Below are 23,473 nucleotides of genomic sequence, written 5' to 3' on the forward strand. Positions count from 1 at the left end.
AAACACATAAAGATGTGTCATAAAAAAACCCAAAACATTAAGTTGAAAACATTAAAAATCCCATGCTAAAATTAAATCTGTGTTTCTGATAAATAGATGGGTCATTGTGAGAATTACTTCCTGAACTGGTTCAAATATTGACATGCCAGAGATGTTTTATGAATTCGCCAAGGCACTGTGAGATTGAAAGCCATGATTTCCATTAGGAATGAATTTACATTCTGCTTCAGGGGAACAAGATGTCTTTCACTTCTTCATCATTCCGTGTTAAATACTTAGTTAGTCACAACTCGAGCTTCAAGCCTATAGGGGGATTAGCAAGTAGGCACCAGAAAAGATTGACAACACTAAATTAAAAGATTGACAAAGTCCTGACTTAATGAACAGGGGCTTTTTTTCCCCCTCACCAAGTTTAAAATTGTAAGCAGGATCGTATTTTTACCCACCAAAAAAACCCCCAAAACAAACAAACAAAAACCACTTTGAGAGTTAAAGGATATGAAATAAATTTCAATTTTAATACACATTTGGAAAAAACCCTTCAACATGCCTGTGTGATGCATGTGAGGCTTAGAAATCTTAGTCTCACTGAAGAAACTTAAAAAGATCCTTCCCTGTATAAAACCAGATGAAGCCTCAACAGTTGGTTGATGAACAGGGGCTAGAGCTCCTGGACCATTTCCTGCTACCGCTCAGCACTGCTGTCTTTAGGAAGAGTCTTGCAGACATTCCATGTGGCCTTTGCTACTCATAGTGTGGACCAAGGACAGATAGTGTGAGCATCCCTTGGAAGCTTATTAGAAATGCAGGATCCCAGGTTTTACTAAAGACTCAGTGGATAAGAATCTGCATTTTAACACAATCTCTAAGTGATTTATATGCACATTATACTTAGAAGCATGGCTTAAATTCTTGAGGTTCTCACAGGTGGGATCGTCACCTTCCTCAAGCATACACCCTAAGCTCAGAGGTCTTTTTAAAATCACAACTATTTCCAAAGTACCCTTTCATGCCTCAACTAAAATTACTGAGTTCCACATTCCCTCCTGCGTTTTAAAGTTCTCCTCCTAAATTGCACTGGGTTAAGTTTCTTCTGCTGAGGAGTGGGAGGTTTGATATTAAAGTATGTTGGAAAGGAGAGCAATGACAGTGGGTTTCTCAGATTCTCCAGTTACCATTAACTTTTCCCTGGAGTACCTATAAGAGTAGACATATCTTAGATTTGAAATTTTCCTGCTGAAACCCTCTGTTGGTTTACATGAGATTTGAGATTCCCATTTTGCTTATAACTTAGATCTTATTTTCCTAAACAAGAATTCCCCACCTGGTCCTACCTGAAAAGGTGTATGTTTTGGAAGGAGTGGTACCTTACATAATGGGTTTTTCCAAATGTTTCCTTTTCTTAAGGAGGTCAAGTTTCTTCCAGTTTCACAGGACTGAAGTTTTGGAAAAGCCCTCTTGAATAAAGTAAGCTGTTTTTATATAAACAAACCAAGTTTTAATGACTCACTGCCTCAAGGAAGAACACATCACACTGAAAATTCCAAAATGGCAATTCATTAGGGGAAGTAGAAGCAAGTTTTTTATTGCTTATGCAATGAGCTCTGGAATTCTTAGGGCAGGATATTAGAAACAGGGCAAGTCTTTGGATTGGCTGACTTCTTAAGTTATGAGAGTCATCAGACATGGTCGGGGGTACAATCACAAAGTTAAATGGTATTCTGTTTTTCAGGAAGATGAAAGAGAAAGGCAATTAAACTAGAAGTTTGCATTTCCAAAAACTAAAGTCTCTATTTTGCCATTATTCACTCTGTGAATTATACTTCAACAAAACTTCAAATGCATAAGATAAAAACCCGAATGAAATGCCATCTTGTCCTCAACAGCTAAAAGCTAGGGTAAATCGATTCTATTCATATATTATGTGTTTATGTAAATATCTTGTTTTATGAAACTAAAATATTTCAGACTAGGAAGATGATTATCTAAATCCTTCATTTAATGGATGTGAACACTGAGATCTAAAGTTTCTACTAACTGTTCTGAACCCATTTGTTCATTCTTTTCCTTTGTATGCCAGTTAACAACTAGGATACTGGACTCTGAGATTATGATGTGTGCAGCAAAAATAGACTTGGCCAATGTTTTCCAGTAACATAATTTAATGGGTGAGATACACATATGTCAGATAGTCATACTAATAAATACATAAAGTATGACAGTGCTGAAATTTATTAGAGCCTTGAGATACTGAAAAACAGCCTCAGTTAGAGAAATCTCCTACCCTTTATGTCTAGGAGATGGCTTACTTCAGATAACTGTGCTTCCCTGTATGATTTAGATAAGACAGAGACCTTCCAAATTCTCATTTTTTGCTCATAAAGGATTAACCGAACTCCTTGGCCCCACTGATGAATGGGAACAAAGTGACTGCTCATTAAACTTTGTGTAAACTTCTCTCCTTCTAGCCTCCTGAATCTTGACACACTCTCAGCCTGAGCTAGCAATACAGCCTCTCTAGAGTATACATTAATCTTAAGGTAAAATGTTCTTTGATCTGTCCAATTGTTAGGTAGAAGGTAGGTACTAGCAGTACAAGGAATGCCCTGAGGCAGAGAGTCTCTAGACCTTGCGGCAAACAGACCATGAGACTCGGATGCAGAGCCTATGCTCTCTTCTTCCACTCTGCCCCACATTATAATACATTAGAATGTATTTGCATCGTGGTTACTCCCCCTGCCCCCCACCTCCCCCCCCCAGCCTCCATGGAGAAAAGCTGCCTTGAAGGTTCCAGGACAAACCTTGTATGGTCAAAAACTCTCCCTCTCAACCTGTAAGAGGAGTTCCCCAAACGGTTGGAAGCAGCCTCCATTAGAGACCACAGGATTGGACATTACAGCTCCTCCCAGCCCAGAGAGACCCAAAAATATCCAATCCCAAAACAGCTTGGGGAGGTTCCACCTCAGGGACACTTTCTGCGCTTCCACCTGCAAAGTGTACTTTCACTTTAATAAACTGCTTTGTTCTTTTGTTCTTAGTACTTTCCTTCTGGCTTTTCTTTTCTTTTTTTTTTTTTTTAAGAGTTTATTTATTCAGAGAGAGAGAGAGATTGAGACAGAGCGTGTGCCACAAGGGGAGGGGCAAAGGGAGAGAGAATCCCAAGTCATCCCACCTCAGGGCCCACAGTAGGGCTCCATCTCATCACCCAGAGATCATTCTGAGCAGAAACCGAAGAGTCAGGGGCTTAAATGACTGAGCCACCCAGCCACTCCTCCTCCTAACTATCTTTATTGGAACACTGATCCTCCCCTAAATCTTTTCATAAGGAATCCAAGAACCAAGACCTCCATTCATACAACTCTCCCACCGGTGACACCATTAAGCTACTCATTAACCCTGCTTCCCCACAACATTTCTTTCCAGCCTAATTTCTTCTTCTCTGTGAAAGAAAGATCCTTCTTGCCTAACCAGAGAGAAGCTTGCAGGTCTTATGGTCAGAGCTCTCCTCAGTGTAACAGTTTCTCCCTACCTCCCTCACCTCTACCCCTCCTCTCTTAATAATCCTTTCAAATAATGTCTCTCTTTGCTTACTTCAATTTGTTTTGTATTTGACAAGTAAGATAAGGAAAGAAAAGCTGCTCTTGAGATCTGCCTGAAGGCCTACAAAAGGCTTCTTGAAGAAGAGACTTTTGAGTTGAAGAGGGAACTGGAGGTGGGGAAAGCATCACTGAGAGAAACCTGGTGAGTTTCAAATCTACCAGAGAGACTGGGGGCTGAGTTCTCTGGGAAGAAACAGACACAGCCTGGGGAGAGAGAAAGGGGGAGGAAATGGAACTGCCACTTGTTAGAGGGGGCCAACATATTTTTAAAAGCTACACAATATTGTATTAGAAACATCAAACTTGCTAAGAGACTAGATCTCAATTATTCACACCACAAGAAAGAAATGATAAGTTGTAATGTGATAGAAGTGCTAACTATCCCTACAATGGCATGACATCATATTAAAATACATAAATCTATCAAAGCCACATGTTATATACCTTAAATATATGTATTATATGTCAAGGATATGAAAAAAAAAAGTAAAGACCTATCTTAGGATCTTGCTTTTATACTACCTATTCAGCTTTTCATCATTATCATAATAAATTTCATGTAACTATATCAACTTGATAGTTTAAAAATCTATCATGTTATCACTGAAGACTCACTTGATTTTAGTTAGGTTTTCACATTCATTTTTATATTTCTTGAAAAGAAAAGAGCCGGCAGAAGGAAAGCCACAAAGCATTTATATTCTGAGTTTAATTTTACAACTTCAGCTTTCCATATTTATACATTTGCATTCTTTGTCCTCATTTTAACTTCTTTGAATTATTAGATTAAAATTCTCCCTCATCCGTGTTTTTCTAACATGAAAATCTTCAAAAGAAAAATTGAAAGAGGTGTGAATTGAACACCCAAATACTTACAAACTAGATTCTATAATTAATGTTATATTTTATTTGCTTTTTAGCAAATAAATATGCTTTTTAGCATATACCTATGCATGTAATTAACTAGAATCCAGTTCTTGTTTACATACAATGAAATTTGCATTCTTAAGAGTAATACCACTAAAGTTCTCTGAAAGTTTCTGATGTCCCTTTCCAATCATTTCCTATCCCCTTGCTTCCAGAGGTAAGGACATTTTGATTTTTCCCCCACAGGCTGATCCAGAACTTCACATATACAGAGTTATTCATGTGTTCTTTATATAAATAGAATTATGTATGTGCCCTTTGTGTCTTTTAAAAAAAATTACTGAGTATAATGCTTTTGAGATTCATTCATATTGCGTATTAGTCATTCATTATTGAGTATTTCATATTCCATAGTATGGATATGGCATATCCATATTATTTTCTTACACGTTTACTCATTTTCCATATCAGGCATGTTAAATATTTTTTACATGCTTGTCTAATTAATGTTGTACTTTCTGCAGATAAGAAGTATACTAAAATGCATTTTGTATAACTTGTCTTATGTCCTGTGAACATACTTATAATAGCTGATTTTAAAGTCTTGGTCTAGAAAGCCCAATATCTGGGCTTCCTCAGGGACAGTTTCTACTGGCTGCTTTTTTCCTGTGTATAGACCATACTTTCTTGATTCTTTACATGTCTCTTAATTTTTTTTTTAAACTGGGCATTTAAATAATGTAATGTGCCAACTCTGGAAATTAGATCCCTCCACCCTGACTCTTGTTATTTCTATTACTTATTTCTTTTTACTTGTTTAAGTAAAGAAGTTTACTTGTTAACTGATTCTTGTTATTTCTATTTACTTAGTGAATTTCCTGAACTAATACTTTAAATTCTGTATTCTTTATTATGTGTGGTCATTAACATCTCTGCTCTGTTACCTTAGTGTTCAGGTAATGACTGAACAGAGGTTGTTTCAAATTCTTTGAGTAAGTCCCTCACCTTTTGCTGAAGAGCTCCTTGTGTGTATAGATATGTTTCCAGTGTTCCAGCAGCCAATTTAGAACACTCCTTAGCTGTCTCTTCCAGCTTGTGCAGAGCCTCGAGGTCAGCCAGAAATGACAGACAGTAGCTTTCTTAGGTATTTTGTGGCCCAAAACACACCCCTAAATATGCATGTGGACACTGAAATCCCCAGGAATATATCAGAGTTTTTCACAGCCCACTATGGACCTCCAAGTTCTGTTTATCTTTCTAAGTGTTCTGGTCAGCATGTTATTAGGGCCAACTGGCAATGCTATTTCAGGCAGTTCCAATGTTAAGCAATTGCCATTGGTTGTTTTCTACTAATGTCCTGGGGTTAGTGCTGTTCAGCAGAAGGATTTCTGAGTTGAATCAAATAAAAACTAGCTCTGAGGCTATTTAGCAAGCTGCCAGGTAGGTCAAATAATGACAGTTCCTTGGGGATGGGGCTTTTAGAATGTTCCCAACCAGTCTGATTTTTAAGAGGCTGCTGTTTTTCATAGTTATTGTAGTTGTGAGCCTTTGGTTTTTCAAGGCTACTGCAGAGCAGGGAAGAAAGGAGGGAAATAGGGCACAATAAATGCTCTGTTCATACAAAGATCCAACCCTTTTTCTTGAATAAATGTTCCTCAGCTTGTTGTGTAACTTTAGTTAACTTTGAGCATTCCAAAAATGTTTATTTTGCATGTTCTCATTGTTTCTATGGAAGAATAGATTTTTGGAGTCTTTTCTTTGCCATTCCACAAGTTAGCCTTCTAACTTACAAATCTTACTATTACAAGTGGAAAAGTACTACCATCTGACACTAGCAAATCAATTTATATTTTTCTAACTGCTCTTCTAGCCCTCATTCTTATTAATGCATTTATCTAAGTATAATACCAAGATTTGCATTCTGATTTCTTTTTTCTTTTTTTTTTTTTAAGATTTTATTTATTTATTTGACAGACAGAGATCACAAGTGGGCAGAGAAGCAGGCAGAGAGAAAGAGGAGGAAGCAGGCCCCCTGCCAAGTGGAGAGCCCGAAGCAGGACTTGATCCCAGGACCCTGAGATCATGACCCAAGCCGAAGGCAGAGGCTTAACTCACTGAGCCACCCAGGTGCCCCTGATTTCTTTTTTCTTGATACCAGTCATAAACATGTTCTGTTTCTCTACCTCTAATTTTATATTCTATACTATCAATATCTTGTAATTTAATGCTTCATTCCTTCTCAGATTATTGGTTTTCAATTGATATCTTCAAAGAAAAATCTGTGATGTCTATATTCATATATATGACATGTGTCTTCCTTTGGATCTTTTTATTATGAAAAATCCCCAGGGAGGGGTACCTGGGTGGCTCAGTTTGGTTAAGCATATACCTTCGGCTCAGGTCATGATCCCGGATCCTGGGATCGAGTCCCCCTTTAGATTCTCTGCTCAGCTTTCTCCCTCTCCCTCTGCCTGCTATTCCCCCTGCTTGTGCTCTCCCTCTTTATATATTTATATAAATAAATAAAATCTTCAAAAAAAAAAAAGAAGAAGAAGAAGAAGAAGAAAGGAAGAAGAAAAGAAAGAAAGAAAGAAAGAAAGAAAGAAAGAAAGAAAGAAAGAAAGAAAGACTCCCAGGGATAACAATTAGCAGATCAACAGATTCTAGCTTAACTTTTTTAAAAGCATGACATACCACTGAAGGCAGGACTGTGCTAAGAGTTGTTTATTATTTATTTCCTCTCTTTGCTTTTGTCCAGGTGTCTGTCTTGTAAACATCTCCTAAATCTCTTTATTTTATGCACTTAAAAGACCTGACATTTACAATTTCTTTTGTATACATTTCAAAAGCAGTTAAACACCTTATCTATTTGTAATTTTTCTAACATATCTTAAAATAATTAGGATTAAGCTAAGTGAAGTGTTTTGGCTATTTAAACTAAAATAATCTTTATTACCATTTGTGGTAAAAGCTTCACAAGGCAATTTTGAATTTCCTTAAACCACTGCTTCTAAAACTTTATTTTGGCTATTATTCAACTGGACACTCTTGTTCAAGTGCAGATTCTATATCAGCAGGTCTAGAATGGAGCCCAAGACACTGCAGAAATGCAGTATGATAGAACTTAGAAATAAGTTTTATCAGCTATGTACCACACTTTGAATACCAAGACCTTAGGACACTCTTGTGCTCTTGTATTACAGATCAGATCTGTAAGAGGATGAATATTTTATTTTACTTTATTTTATTTTATTTTACTTTATTTTTGAGAGAGAGAGAGAGAGAGAGCACGAGTGAGGTGGGGAGGGACGGAGGGAGAGAATCTTAAGCAGGCTTCATGCCCAGTGCAGAGCCTGATGTGGGACTCAATCTCATAGCTCTGAGGTCATAGTTTGAGGTGATATTGAGAGTCAGATGTTTAACTGACTAAGCCACCCAGGGACCCCATAAGAGGATGAATTTAGTCAAGTTACTTAGTCCTGGTTAGATCTTACCTTGAAATCTTCATCATGCTCAGTGTATTTTTTTTAAGTTACTTCTATGCCCAATATGGGGCTCAAAATCATGACTCCAAGATCAAGAGTTGCATGCTCTACTGACTAAGCCAGTCAGGCACCCCCAAATCTTCACCTTCTTTGTAGAAATATGAGATCAGGTTCTAAATGGAGGCAGATGTAACAGTGATTCCTGGTGCATCATCATGGGTCAGATATTCTCCTCCTTATTAACATCTCATTCTTCTAAAGACAGCATGCTTTCCTTTCTCCCATCTATCTCCTCTCCAGGATCCTATTTTAGTAACCAACCTTAAAGTTGAAGTCTAGATAAAACACCTTGTTGCTGTTCACTGTTTGTTAAGTTGTGTCTAGGATATAGATTGTTTCAAAGAAAAATGTATGTTAGTATTACTACTTATTTTTCTCTGATTTTTAAATTAATAGTTGAAACTAGGATCATAGCATACTCCCCGGAGGCATATGCCTCAGAACAGTAGGCAATGTTTCCAGTTCCAAAGACATTTTGCTATGCCTAGCATCTTCTATTTTTTTTAAATAAAAATACAGACAGATGGCTATTTAGATTTAGTAATAGATTAAAAACATAAAGGACATTTATAAGGATGTGTGTTCCCAGTAGGATTTAGGATAAGAGTTTATTATTTGATTTTTAAGTATTACATTAGAATTCTCTTTTTAAATGGAACTGAGTATTACTTGTTAGATGGAAATAATGTTATGTTTAGTTTAAAAATTAGCTGCTTTGTATGGCTTAGTAATACAAAGTAAGCATCTTAATACTAGGTAGGTCACTTATATCCATATTTAAGCAAACCAGAAGGACCTTGAGACAACCATATTGGATTTTGCAGGTCTCAGAAGAGAATGTCTTAGAAATATCATACCATAAAGAAAGTGAACCAGGTGTGGAACAGATAACACAAAATTGCAGTTAAAGTCTTCTGGGATGTCCAGAAAATTTTTGGAGTTTATCTTAGTGTAAGGTAGTCTTAAGCTAATCATAACCTCATATACAAAGCAGAAGCAAATAAAGGGAGTATCTTATTTACTGTATTAAAGGCTTCACATTATTTCTTTAAATGATTAAATACAATAACAAACAAATCCAAAGATAACTAGGCACAAAATGTAAATAGATTTCAGGAGAAAGAACAAAAACAGTAATAACAGCAGTAGCAGAAACTGCTCTTTAAAGCCTTAACATACTGGAATGATGTCACTCAAACTATGAAACTATTATGCCAAATATATTTAAAGAAGCATCAAACAGGCTCAAAGATATTGCTGAAAACAGGAAAGTAGTAAAAGTGATGAAATTATTAAAAACAAACAAAAAATTATAGGTATAGAAATGAGTGATAATAATAGAAAATTAAAAAATCAAGACATCAGTTTAATTGTAGATTAGACATAGTTAAAGAGAAAATTAATCAACTAGAATTTATGTCAAAAGAAAATATTCACAGTGTAGTTATGGAGACAAAAAAACGAAAAAATAAAAAAAAAGAAGAAAATACAAAAGAGCTGAGAAGTGACATAGAGATCAGGATCCCAGAAGGAGAGAAGAGAGAATGGAATGGGATGATATTTAAAATGATAATATTTTAGAGTTTTCTAAAACTGATTATAGAGTTTAAATAAATTCAATCAGGCGAAAAAATGTGAATCTAAATAAATAAAAAGAATTCTGTACCTAGGTACACCACAAAGAAAATGAAAAAAAATAGAAAATACTTAAAGTAGTCAGACTAAGAGTGACAGATTACTTTAAGGGGTGTTAGACAGACTAAGAAGAAAAGGAAAATTATTTCCACGTGAAAAGAAGTGAGATCCTGAACATACATAGGCCAATTGGTCTTCAAATGGAGGAACATACACTCCCTAGTAACAAGAGGGGAAAAACTTGTTTGTAGTTGAAGACATTGTCTGTAGACTCATGGGTGAGATATGAGAGTTCCCATCAAGAAAGCATGAGCCAGAGAGTAGAAGACAGGAAAAATACTGGGATTTTAAGCATTAGGGAGTGATGTTAAACAAGAATTACAGAAATGTGATACATAAGACACTAGCTCTAGCTTGAGCAAAGCAGATCCCTGGACTACAGAAGATCTGAGACATTCTTGCAGCCTAGTGGATCAAATGACTGGAGGCAGAAGGCTGCCCAAGACTGGTTGAATCCTAGCTCTGTACTTTGCACGTACAAGAGCTATCTGTATAAGAATACAGGTTGTATTTTGTGACACACTCACTCATTGATCTCACACTCGTATGTGGACAGAGAGCTGTTCTAGCACATTGCTTTGCCTGTGTGTGCAGGGAGGCAGAATATCCTATCCTAGTTCTTTTCAGGTTCATCTTGAATATAAAGTAGCAGAGAAGCTCAAAGTCTGTGAAAAAGCTCAAAGATCATTCCTTGGGCATTATTTTATCACCTCTCATTTGTGAAATGGCAACAGTCAAGCACATTGAAATATGTGAATTAGTCTACTCTTATAATCACTAGTTTAGTTGGAGAAAGAGAGTAGGTAATTTGTGAGCTCTTGTTCCAGTTACAGCTTATAATGTATTTGAACAGCTGGGCAAACATTTCTTAAATGAAGAAAGAGGAGGTAAGGGCAATTAATCACCGGAATGATGGTATACAAATGGCTCCAACAAAAGCAATAGTGGGGACCATTACATCCTAAGGGAACTCCCAAGTACTTACTGCACTTAACTACCCTGAGTTGCTGAGGAAGGACAGTTGTGTTGTATGTGGCAGCTCTAATCAGGGACTAAATTGAGTGCTTACAAATTCAACATCCCTCTAGGCAAAAAAATGATTTAAAGGATTAGTAAACAATTTTTTTCAACAGTAACAGATTAAAAAGCAATTTTCATGATACTTAGATTTCTGCTGACCATTCAACTTTAACACACCTTTCGAGTTGTCCTAAATTCCCTGGTGTCTTCTTACAGGTTGTAAAATGTAAGTTTGCTATTCTGCAACAGAGTAGCACCTCAATAACTGAATGCCAGTTTAAGGGCTGAATGGAGTTATTACTTTAGTGTTTGGTTTACCATTGTATTTCTAGCACTTAGGTTAGTGCCAATCTACTGTTATTATAAATGTTGCTTGAATTAAATTATTATACTTAACTGTAATAGTCATAGTCATATTAAAATGCTCAAAATCTGGGGCGCCTGGGTGGCTCAGTGGGTTAAGCCGCTGCCTTCGGCTCAGGTCATGATCTCAGCGTCCTGGGATCGAGTCCCGCATCGGGTTCTCTGCTCGGCAGAGATCCTGCTTCCCTCTCTCTCTCTGCCTGCCTCTCCATCTACTTGTGATCTCTCTCTGTCAAATAAATAAATAAAATCTTTAAAAAAAAATAAAAAAATAAAATGCTCAAAATCAAAGTTTGGAGTACAAAGTAAGTTTTTGCAAAGATCTTTACCTAAAATTGGAGTAAAGATGAATGCCGTACCTTGCATTATTATGCGTGTCTATGTTATATTGTTCTCTTTGTATACTATATACATTATTTAATTTAGTATGTTTCTCAGAAAAGCATTGTTTGTTACTAAGTCCAGGCCTGGTCCTTAGTTTGTATAGACTTCTAAAACTTAAATTCTGCCAAGTGGTTAGGGTTGGAGGTTAACTCATTGCAACCAAACTCTGTGTGTGTGTGTGTGTGTGCGTGTGTGCGTGTGTGTGTTTTAAGTAGGCTTCACACCAAGTGTGGAGTCCAACTCAGGGCTTGAACTCATAGCCCTTAGATCAAGGCCTGAGCCAAAACCAAGACAGACGTTTAACTGACAGAGCCACCCAGGTGCCCCTGTGTGTGTGTGTGTGTGTGTGTGTGTGTGTGTATAATGTATTATTTACAATGAGAAGTATAACTTCTAGGTGGAACCTTGTAATCTTTGAATGGGGAATAAAATTATTTTTACATTGATGTTGGCAGTTACCGGATCTAAACTAGGGCTTTGTTTTGATATTTTCATGGATAATTTATGCAACCAGAGTTTCTTGCTTCCTCATTTCCCCTTAAAGCCTTTGCCAACCATAGGGGTTGGTAAAGACAAAATTTATAGTTTGGGACTCCTGGAACAGTCAGGAAGAACGCTGTATGTGTTGTCTTTTTTAAATTTAATGTAATTTAAAATTTTTTTAATGCAGACCATTCATCTCTTCTCTTGACCTGGTTTATTAACAAATTAATTTCATTGTTCAACTTTAGATGAACTACAGGCCTAGAACAAAGTTACATTCAGATTTCTTGTTTGAAATGTTAGTGCTCCCAGAAATTCTTTTTTTTTTTTTTAAGATTTTATTTATTTGACAGAGATCACAAGTAGGCAGAGACGCAAGCAGAGAAGGGGTGGGATGGGGGAAGAGCAGGCTCCCTGCTGAGCAGAGAGCCCCACGATCCTAAGACCCTGAGCTTATGATCTGAGCTGAAGGCAGAGGCTTAACCCACTGAGCTACCCAGTAGCCCCTGCCCTTAGGTACTTCAGACAAAATAAGGCATAATTGTCCAAGCAATAGAGGCAAAATTTAACTGTGGAATAATCACTTAATATCTTTTGCTTCTAAATCAAGTTGCTCAGTAAATGGAATGGATAGAGAACTTGGTGAAATCAGGCCAGTAATAATACCTTGTATTCGCATGACATGCTGTCTTTTATAAAGCATGCTTATAAACATTACCTCAATTTAGTTATCATTCCAAATTTTCTTGACCAGGATTAGCCTGGTTTTGTAAGTGTGTCAACCTCAGAGAGGTTGGGTTCTAGCTAGCAAAATAGAAAATGTGGAGAAACCCAAGGGCTATGGGTAACAATTTTCTGCCTATTATGATGAATGCTAGTGGACAGTAATCAAGTTGAAAGATAATGTCTGTCACATGGAAATAGAATGCACCAATAAGTAGGTGCTTAGAGGATTGCCAGAAGTTAGAGGCTCAGACAGTAACCGAAGATGATAAAAAATAATATTGTGATAGGAATGTAATAGAGATAGAAACCGAGTGAGTCACTTTTGTAAAGATGGCTATTTTTGAAGTCACACAAAATGAAATTTAAAGTATTAAAATGAGCTTAACGGTAACAGTTCTTAACATCCATGCATATATATTTGTTCTTTGACCCTTGGAATGTTCTTATTTATTCAACTGAACTTAAATCTTCTGATATAGTAGCTGAATTAATGAGTGTTCAAATTTTGCCACTCTGTAATTTTTCTTGCCCATATTCTAAACATAATTTTCTTTTGACCTTTTGGTTATGAACTGAATATCTAGCATGAACTTTGGAATATGAGTTTGAGTTCACTATATATTCATCAAATATACATTTATTGGGACTGTTATTTTTGTTTTGTTTTTCTCACAGAGCAAACATCATAGAACTTGTGAGCAAACATTATCATAGAATATTATTCAGGACATTGACAGGAAGATAAAAATACTATAAGAATATTCAAGGGGCGCCTGGGTGGCTCTGTGGGTTAAAGCCTCTGCCTTCGGCTTGTGTCATGATCCCAGGGTCCTGAAATAGAGTCCCGCATCGGGCTCTCTGCTCAGCAGGGAGCCTGCTTCCTCCTCTCTCTGCCTGCCTCTCTGCCTACTTGTGATCTCTGTCAGTCAAATAAATAAATAAAATCTTAAAAAAAAAAAAAAAGGAAGTACAAGTAGAAGCAAGAGATCAGCATGGAATCATTGTAAATTTGTGTGGTAAACATTACAACTGGTTGTTTAGATTGCGGCAGTGCCAGTCAAGATGGAATCTACAAAGTGGATTCCAGATATATTTTGGCTCTAGAGTCAACATGAATTGGTGGTGAATTAGCTATAGGAGAAGAAGCTTGAGAAAAAGACAGAAAATAAGAATGGCTTCCATATTTGCAGCTTGAATCAATGGGTGATTGATAGCTTTATTTCTTAAGATGATAAAAAATAAGTAAAAGAGATTTAAAAAAATTCAAGAAGTTTTTTAGCCCCTACTGGATTTGGATGTCAATTCAGTATCCTGAAATGTCAAGTAAGATGGAGTGGAGGAAATGAGTCTAAGCTAAATATTTGTGATTGTTAAAGTATAGATATTTAAAGCTACAGGACTAGATGGAAATTTATCTAGATCTCTTTAGAGAGAGAAAAAAATAGATTTTCATTAATAATACAAATCACTGTGTTGTGATCGCATATGATGTTTTACTAATATAATCTCAACTGCTTCCAGAATTTTGCTGGGAGGATCAGACATGTTAGGGGAAAAAAGAATGCATGAAATTAAGAGATAGTGTAGTTGCTGGTTGAACTAACAGAAATCACTGGTTTGTCAACTAAGACTCACTAAAAATATAGATCTAACTATTGAGCTTCATGTAAATAATCAAGAAGCATGAGAAAAGATCCAGAGTATGGATCCTCAGCATCTTCCTTCATGCATGGCGGACCTGCCTTCTGGCCCAGAGTCTGAGATAAAGTCCCTGAGCGAGCTGTGCTGGTTACCTAACACAAAGGAGAGCACTTCATGTCATGAAATACATCCATTTTGTAATTGCAGAGTTACATAGCTGATAAGACATTCTCTAGAAAGCATTCCTGGATAAACTCACAGATTTTGGCTTGTCCTGATGAAGGCTTTCCAATAGACAAAGGTTTTCCTCCTAGAATGTGCCAGTAATTTGATCATTCGGGAGTCAATTAATAGCATATTTACAGTGAGATTAGACAGAATCATCTGGGGTCATTCTTTTCTGATAATGTTTCCTCTGTACTTCCGGTAAAGGGAGTGAAATGGACAAGAGGCTAGCTGCTTATCTTCTTTTCCTGCTGGTATCGTCAAGGAAAAAGCATGACCACAGGAATGGAGTATACAGGTCTGTGGCACAGCTGAATAACCTTGAAACTAAGGAGATCTTGGTCTTGTGTCGGAGTTGCCGGTGAACCTGCCCCTCCTACTGTCTACAAAGAAACATTATCTTTAATACCTGAAATGCCTCTGGGAAGGAAGACTTTAGATTTATTACCCTGTGACGTAAACCAATCTGATCCCTGTTTTGGAGCAGTTTTGAAAACAGCCTTAAAGAAAACTGTCAATGCCTTTTGCTCAGAAATGCTGTAGAAATGCGAGCATTAGTTCCCAGCATGTGCACAATGAAAACTGTAAAGGAAGGTGTGGCTGAGACTTAACACAGCCTGGTACAGAGTATCTCAAATTATTCCAATTTTAAAAGCTCTTGCATGTCTCTTGTTTTTTTCAGACTGTTTTCCAGTCCCAAATGAAACAACAAATTAAAAAATTTGTCAAATGGAAACACCATAATTAATAAGAAGAATGCTAGTGTTTTATACTATGGCTGGGTATACAATAATTGTATTTTTCTAACATGGTCAGGAAATGACCCGCTTAAGTGAGTCTTCCAAATAATTAAAAATCAATACTTTTTCAAGAATAAACTATTTCTAAACATTTCTTAAAATTTGGGTTATTTTAGTTTCCTGATCCCTTACATTTCGTGAAATTGAGACTTGAAGTTCTCCCAGAGTTTTAGGCCAGTTTACAGGCCCATAAACTTCTAAGTATATGAAAGTGAATGACAGAATATTCTAGTTTTAAGGGTAAATCCTTTATACCTTTTATTTATTTATTTTAAAAGATTGTGCTCGCTTCGGCAGCACATATACTAAAATTATTTATTTTAAAAGATTAATCAATTAATTTGGAGCGTGAGCATGGGGAGGGGCAGAGGGAAAAGGAGAGAGAATCTCAAGCCAACTCCATGCTGCTCAGGGAGCCCAAAGAGAGGCTTAATCCCATGATCCTGAGATCATGACTTGAGCTGAAATCAAGAGTCAGACACTTAACCAGCTGAGCCACCCAGGGTCCCTGCTAGTGATTTTCAGAAGGCTGAGTTGTCATTTCTGTTGCTCCTGAATAGTTTTTGACAGAAGTCATATTCCCTCCTCATTGTGACATTAAGACTCATTAAGACTCCACTTAATAGCTACAAGAAACCAAATCTGTGACTCCTACTGATTGTCTAGCAGCCACACAGAATGCAGAGAGTGAACATTTGGGAGCTCCGAGATTATCATAGAATTGCTAACCTAGGAAAGTGAAGTCCCCTGTAGGCCAATCTAAGTACTGTCACAATTGCCAGGAGGTATTTTCATCTAACTCTTATTATCATACACAATAGAAAATGGTGCTCCACACACCTGTGACCACTTTTTAAAATAGCCTTTATCATTTTTTTCTTCATTAAAGATATGTTGCAACTGATTTGACCATAGAAAGTGTAAGCAAGGAAATGAAAATCATCTATAATCTTATTACCCCCAGAGAACCACTGTTCTCATTTGGGCTTCTTTTCTCTGATGGCATTGCCTCTTTCCTCTGTAAATGTGTGTGGATCTACTAATGTTGACATGAAGATCATTGTTTTGCATTCTCTCTCCCTCTTTCTCATGACCATTTTCTCATGTGAACATTTTTTAGTCATTTTCAATTCCTGAACTTACCCTCCGTTTCTATGCCTTTAAATCCCTCCTTTTCCTGGTTATCCCTGTAACTCATGTTGAATTGACCGATCCCTTCTATTCCCAGGGATGCTTGCAAACAGCTCCAACAGAGCTCTTGGTATATTTCCCTTTGCTAGTTTTTGTCTCTGTCTTTAGAATGTACACTTCTTGAAGTCAAGAGCAATGTCCTTCACCTTCACAGCATTACATTTTACTCAAAAGGAGAAGAAATTCATTCAAAGTTTGTCGAATGAATGAATAAACACAGTTTCAGGGGTCAGTTTACACTTGATCTTAGCCAAAAGGCCGAGAAGCGGTTCAGGGGTCAGTTTAAATACTGTCTTTTTCATGATCATTACCTCCATGGGAAAGTGCCATATCTCTTTTGGGAGTTTTTATCACTTTGTTTTTCATGGTTATTTTTTTTCTACATATTTTGTCATGAAAATGAAATCTTCTTGAGGGCAGAGGCAATGCTCTGTTTAGTCTCAAATTTCTCCCAGGGCCCTATAAAGAAGTTACAAGAAAAACTGTCAAATATCAGAAAAATATCTGGTTATTTGTATTATTGATTATACTTAATTTTAAATTTCCTTATGAGAGATTTTTATGATGATTACTTATAGGACATTTATATATATTTAGAGAAAGCATTGTTCCCTTGTATCTCATTTTGTTATAGATAAGCATGTCTATAAAAAATTTTTATTATGATGGCATATATATTTATTTAAGAAGTCCTAAATGATTTCAATCAAAAGTCAATTTCGCAAGACACTTTCATGAATAACTGTGTGGTTTCTGTCTCTGTCTCTGTCTCTGCCTCTCTGATTTTAGTAAAAATGAGGGCATTATTTGGCCAGATTTTTAGAATTAATCTTCTGAAAGACAGTGTAAGTTTATGCCAGATTGTGTGATGTTCTCTCTTGTTCGACAAATGCACATTTTTGAAACTGTAATATAAATATTATGATTCATAAAAATTGAAAAAATATGGCACTATTATGACCTGCTGTGCTCTTTTTTCTAAAAATAATTCATATTTATTACATTTCCTTATTGAAATGTTAATATCTGGGTAGTATAGTAATAAAACTGTTCCCTAAGTATGTAATGGGTGATATTATTTTGTTAACTACCTACTTTACATTACCATTATACATAATTTTGACATTCATAAAGGTGATTGAGTATTATAATAAAGTTTAAAGCAGTTACGCCATTTTTCAGTTTTATTTCAGGTAACAGAATATTTTGTTCCAAGCATGTGGTAACCATAGTATTTGAATATCTAGTCCTATATATGGTGTTCAAGCTGTCATGTTCCATTAGAAATATCCTTGGACTAAAAATTTAAAAACTGAGTTTTTTCAATCCAATTTCACTACTACACCAGAAATCATTTGAATTTAAAGAAGTTCTCATCCTAAGTCCAGTTTCTTTTCCTGCAATATTCACCTCAAACCCTCCATAAACATTTCCTGAGCACCTGCTATGTTCCAAACACTTAGTGCAGGGTTGAAAGGCAGAGACTTTAAGAGATTAGTGTTGTCAGAGTAGAATTTTAAAAAAGTTGAGTATCTAACTTATCCACGAACATAAATTGAATCGATGTCAAATCTTTAATTCACTCATTAATGATGGAACCAGCAAGGTTGATTCAAAGAGAATTGGAAGAGAATGAATACTGGAACAAGATTACTAATTTAGTTATAAGCCTAGTTAATGTCATATAGGGCAATAAGACTGCATTGCTATAGGTCAAGCATCATTTCAGTCTACCAGTTAATGACTACCCTAACAGAGTTATATAGTCTCTAAATCAATAATACAACAGCAAGCTAAACAAAGACACAAACTCCTAGGAATCAGATAATCACTAGCTGCGCCTAACAATGTTCCACCAAAATATAGAAAGAAAACAGAGCAAATCCTTTATTTATAAGTTTGAAATACTTTTCTTAGGGGAGGGAAAGAGAGATCAGGTACTCAATGATGAAAACATAAGTACTTTGATGTGGGCAGGAGCAAGTTACTATCAAATTACAGCAGAACAGTCCCCCCTGGGGACTGTGGGATAGGAGCAGAGGTGTTTTCAGTGAAGATGCTAGAATGCTAAGACTATTTTCCCTGAGACTTGAAAAACAAAAAAACCAGGCAGTGAAGATTCTTTTAGGAAAATGAACAAGAAACAGAATGTAAATGAGAACTGTGCCTTTGACACTTGAATGACTGTTGTGTGTAGCACATGAGACAAAAAAGAGTAGAAAAGAATTAATCTGATTAATGAGCATATGCAGGGGTGGGAAGCAGATTTTTTTTTTTTAAGATTAATCTGACTCAGACACTCTAAAGCAAATTAAATAGTCAAGAAACAAAAGACACAGTCTTGGTCTATTCAGAAATGCTTCAAATACATTGGGAAAGACAATTGACTGGGAACAATTTTGGTATCTTGACCATGGATTACCCATCACTTTCATAAACTACTAGTACCAGTAATATGTATTCTTATATTCTCTTGTCATAGTTTCCTGACAGAAAAAGCTAGTTTGATGTCATGACTGTAGATTCCACAAGGAAACTTTTTCTTTTTTTTTTTTTAAGATTTTATTTATTTATTTGACAGACAGATCACAAGTAGGCAGAGAGGCAGGCAGAGAGAGGGGAGGAAGCAGGCTCCCTGCTGAGCAGAGAACCCTATGCGGGGCTTGATCCCAGGACTCTGGGATCATGACCTGAGCTGAAGGCAGAGGCTTTAACCCACTGAGCCACCCAGGCACTCCCCTCCACAAGGAAGCTTTTTCAAGTATATAATTGTTCTTAGTGACAGACCAAAAAAATTTTATCATCTGACTTTCCTTTACATGGAAGGAAGATGCTTAATCTCCCCATTCTGCACTATCTTCTTCAACCATAAACCTTGGAAACACCATTGCAATCACCAAATTTTAATTTGATTATATTTAAACCATCACATTTGCTATTATTTTCAAATTCCTAACTTTTTCCAAGTTCTTTTCTAAGATAGAAAAATAAAAGTCTTGTTGAAATTCCTGCTATGCCAATTTTAAGCAACAGAAACCTGAAAGTTGACAATGTAAAGTACTTTTGTTTCATTTATCTCTCATTATCTTCTAACCTAGGTCTTTAGGAAACCAAACAAAAATAATTTTAAGAAGTATATATTCATAGTACTGAGTGAAACTATGTTTGTAATGGTAGGTTATGTAAAATTGTACAGGATAAATCTGTGCATTTTATATCCTGAGAGACCATTTTCAAATCCATTTTTTAGGGGTACCTGGATGGCTTGGTGGGTTGAGCTCCTGCCTTCAACTTGGGTCATGATCTCAGGATCTTGGGATAGAGCCCCACATCAGGCTATCTGCTCAGCGGGGAGCCTGCTTCCCTCTATCTCTCTGCCTGCCTCTCTGCCTACTTGTGATCTCTGTCAAATAAATAAATAAAAACTTTAAAAAATAAATTTTAAAAAATCAATTTTTAAAGGTTTTATTTATTTATTTGACAGAGAGAGAGAGAGAGAGAGAGAGCACCCACAAGCAGGAGGAGCAGCAGGCAGAGGGAGAGGGAGAAGCACGTCCCCGGCAGAGGAGGAAACCCGGATACAGGGCTCAATCCCAGAACCCCAGGATCCTGACCTAAGCTGAAGCGATGTGCTTAACTGACTGAGCCGCCCAGGCATCCTTCAAATCCATTTGACTGGAGATGTAACTTGTAATCAGTTTTGCCTATCTAGAAAATTATCTATGATTTTATTTGTATATATTTTTCCCTTCCCTGCTTTCTATGATTTGCTATTCCTCTATTATATAACCTAATTTATTTCTGTGAGCAAGACAAAAGCAGCCTCTAGTAGCTAGGAACTGCTCTTGAACCATCAGTTAAGCCCCTGGTCTTGTTAGCTGCTGATCTTGTGTCTTGGCATTCTTCTGTTGAACATAAATAATTTTATAGGACGTCAGCATCAGACAATACCACAGATGCCACCAACATCAGTGACTATGAATGGAGGCAGACCAAAGGAAGACGACTCCCTATTAACTGTATATTTCTCTGTATTTTTCTCTGTAGAAACAGAGAAAAATGAAAACATTATCAAAAGTATAAAAATGACCAAATAACCTCCTATCCTGGTTAACATGAGTGAGCACTCCTTCTTTACTAATCATGGGATTTAGCCATGCTCTATTCTTCCCTTGTCCTAGAGAAGATTCCTTAAGATGCTTGAAGCAACATAAGGTTGGGATAATGATCCCGTTATCCCACCTACTAGCTGTCACATCCATGTGTAATCCCTGTCCCTTGAATGTAGACAGGGTCCCTGACTTGCTTTGAACCAGTGGACTATGGCAAAGATGATGACATTTTACATCCACGATTACATTACATAAGATTTAAATTCTCATTTTGCCAGCAGACTCTATTGATGAGCTGTCTCTTGCTCACTTTAATGAAGTAAGTTGCCATACAGAGAAATCCATGTGACAATGAACTGAAGGTGTTCTCCAGCCAGTGAGGAACTAAGGTCCTCTGTATGACAACTCATCGAAGAACTGAATTCTGCCAACAAGCACAGGAAAATGGAAATGAGTTTTCTCCTAGTGAACCTTGAAATGAGATTACAGCCCCAAGTGACACCTTGTGAGAAGATCCAAAGCAGAGGATTCATCTTAGTTATGTCTAGAGCCCTGACTCCGAGAATGGTGAGGTAAATGTGTACTGTTTTAAGCTGCTAAATTTGTAGGAGTTTGTTATGCAGCAATAGAGAGCTAAAAAAGTAGCCAACCCTAGGATTGCCTCCAATTCCTGACAACATCCAATCCACAAACAACATTCAACATGCAATCCAAAGCTTCCTTCAAGTTGTCCCTAAATCACCTAATAAAAGCCTCAATTTTATTTAAGAGTTTATTTATTTGAGAGAGAAAGAGAGAGAGAGAGAGAGCGCATGGAAGGTGGAGGAGAAGGAAGCAGACTCCCCGCTGAGCAGGGAGCCCAGTGAAAAACTTGTTCCTGGGACACTGAGATCATGACTTGAGCTGAAGGCAGACACTTAACTGACTGAGACACCCAGGTGCCCCAAAGATCCAATTTTCTGATGCATTTCTAACACCCTGTCAGAGTCATATCAACAAATCCCCAGTGTGCATGTTGTTGTTGTTGTAATGATTACTGCCCCCATACCCCAATTTTGTTCAACTTTAATATATCTGGAGTGGTCTTAGTCTACTGGACATTGACACTCGTTCCTTTTGTCTCAACACTGAATTAGTTACAGCTGTTGAACATTGTCCTCCCCAAAGACCAACAGAGGCATCTACTGATCAAGCTAAACTGTGTATTGGACCTACTGTAGGACTCTACCTTGACAGTCTTAGTACCATCTTAAAATGAAGAACTTAAGAGAGGATATTAGTAAAGTTTTAGGGCCTTGGCTGGATGATTTTAAAGAGGGTCCTGAAAGGCAGAGAACTGGTTGGGCCTGAGTCGAGTTTATGGTATAATTATTATGAATTATTGAATACAACAAGGTGATGATCTCGAAAGGAGCCTTGATGAACATCACTTTCATTTAGGTGAATAAGCTATTTTAATTTATTCTTTGTTATTTTTTAGAAGCAAATATTTCCCAGATCAAATAGCTAAGTTATTTTTACTTTTGTTTATTGTTTAACATAGGATGTAACTATACGTGTTTGTCTCAATATTGTTTAGCACAGGGACAGGGAATTAGATAGGTTTCAATTTTCATATCATTGTATTGTACTCCTTGTTTCTAGTTTTAGGTAATGAACTGTTTAGTAGCATAGTTCAAATTTTACTTTAAATGCAGATTCTAGGGGTGCCTGGGTGGCTCAGTGAGTTAGGCCACTGCCTTCGGCTCAGGTCATGAACCCAGGGTCCTGGGATCAAGCCCTGCATCGGGCTCCCTGCTCAGCGGGGTACCTGCCCCCCTCTCTCTCTGCCTGCCTCTCTGCCTACTTGTGATCTCTCTCTCTGTCTAATAAATAAATAAAATCTTTGAAAAAAAATGCAGATTCTAACTCTTCTGTTGTTAAGGAAGATTGGCCTAAACCTAGTTACCCCAAATTCAGTTCTACTTACATCTCATTCTCTATTGTCATCATAGGGTTCTATAAAAATGTAGCAGGAGGATAAACAAAGGAAGAGTTCTTAACCTGTTCCTTTTTGGCAGGATCTTAGTCTCAGACCCGAGTTATGAGTATACCTGGGGATAGTATGCATGTTCTAGCTTTTTTTTTTTTTTTTGAGTAATACTATTAAAAATCTTTCCTGTGGCCAGCATGTTCAAATTTACTATTTAACAGACTCTTATACTGTATATCCTATGATGATATTTAAAAATTTCCAATATTGGAATAACAGCTTCCTGGATAATGTGGGACCTTTCCTTTTACACAATCCTAAATAAGACTAAAAATCTTTTAAAATGCATTGCCTTGTGGTAAAATGTCAGATTTGGATCTTCTTAATAGTAAATCAGCATGGGCTTAATTCAAGGCAGGGACTCCTCTTTCTGTTCTTGCAGCTTTCAGTTTCACCAAGTCCCCAACTGCATCCCCTTTGGATTTTTTCTTTTCCATTTTCTGGCTAAATCTAGAAAGGCAGTTCCTACCCTCAGTCTTATCAGGAAAGTTAGTGCAATTATATCAAGTGTGAATCACATATGTACATTATGGGTATCATACAAACTATGATAATAACTGGAGATGTGTATTGACCATTGATTTAAGGCACATCAAATGCCATGAACAGATATATATAACACAAGTCATGAATTTGAAGTAATTAATTCTTTAATTGAGTGGAAGAAAATAACTTCCCCCTTTTCCCTTCTGTACAAGAGCTTGGTACATCACAATAGGCCATAATAGTGGTTGATTTGATTTCAAGCCAAAGAAATTCTGATGTAGTGAAAAGAAGGGCCATCTGTACC

This window comes from Lutra lutra, chromosome 11 (genome assembly GCF_902655055.1).
Source record: "Lutra lutra chromosome 11, mLutLut1.2, whole genome shotgun sequence".
In the NCBI taxonomy this organism is placed as follows: domain Eukaryota; kingdom Metazoa; phylum Chordata; class Mammalia; order Carnivora; family Mustelidae; genus Lutra; species Lutra lutra.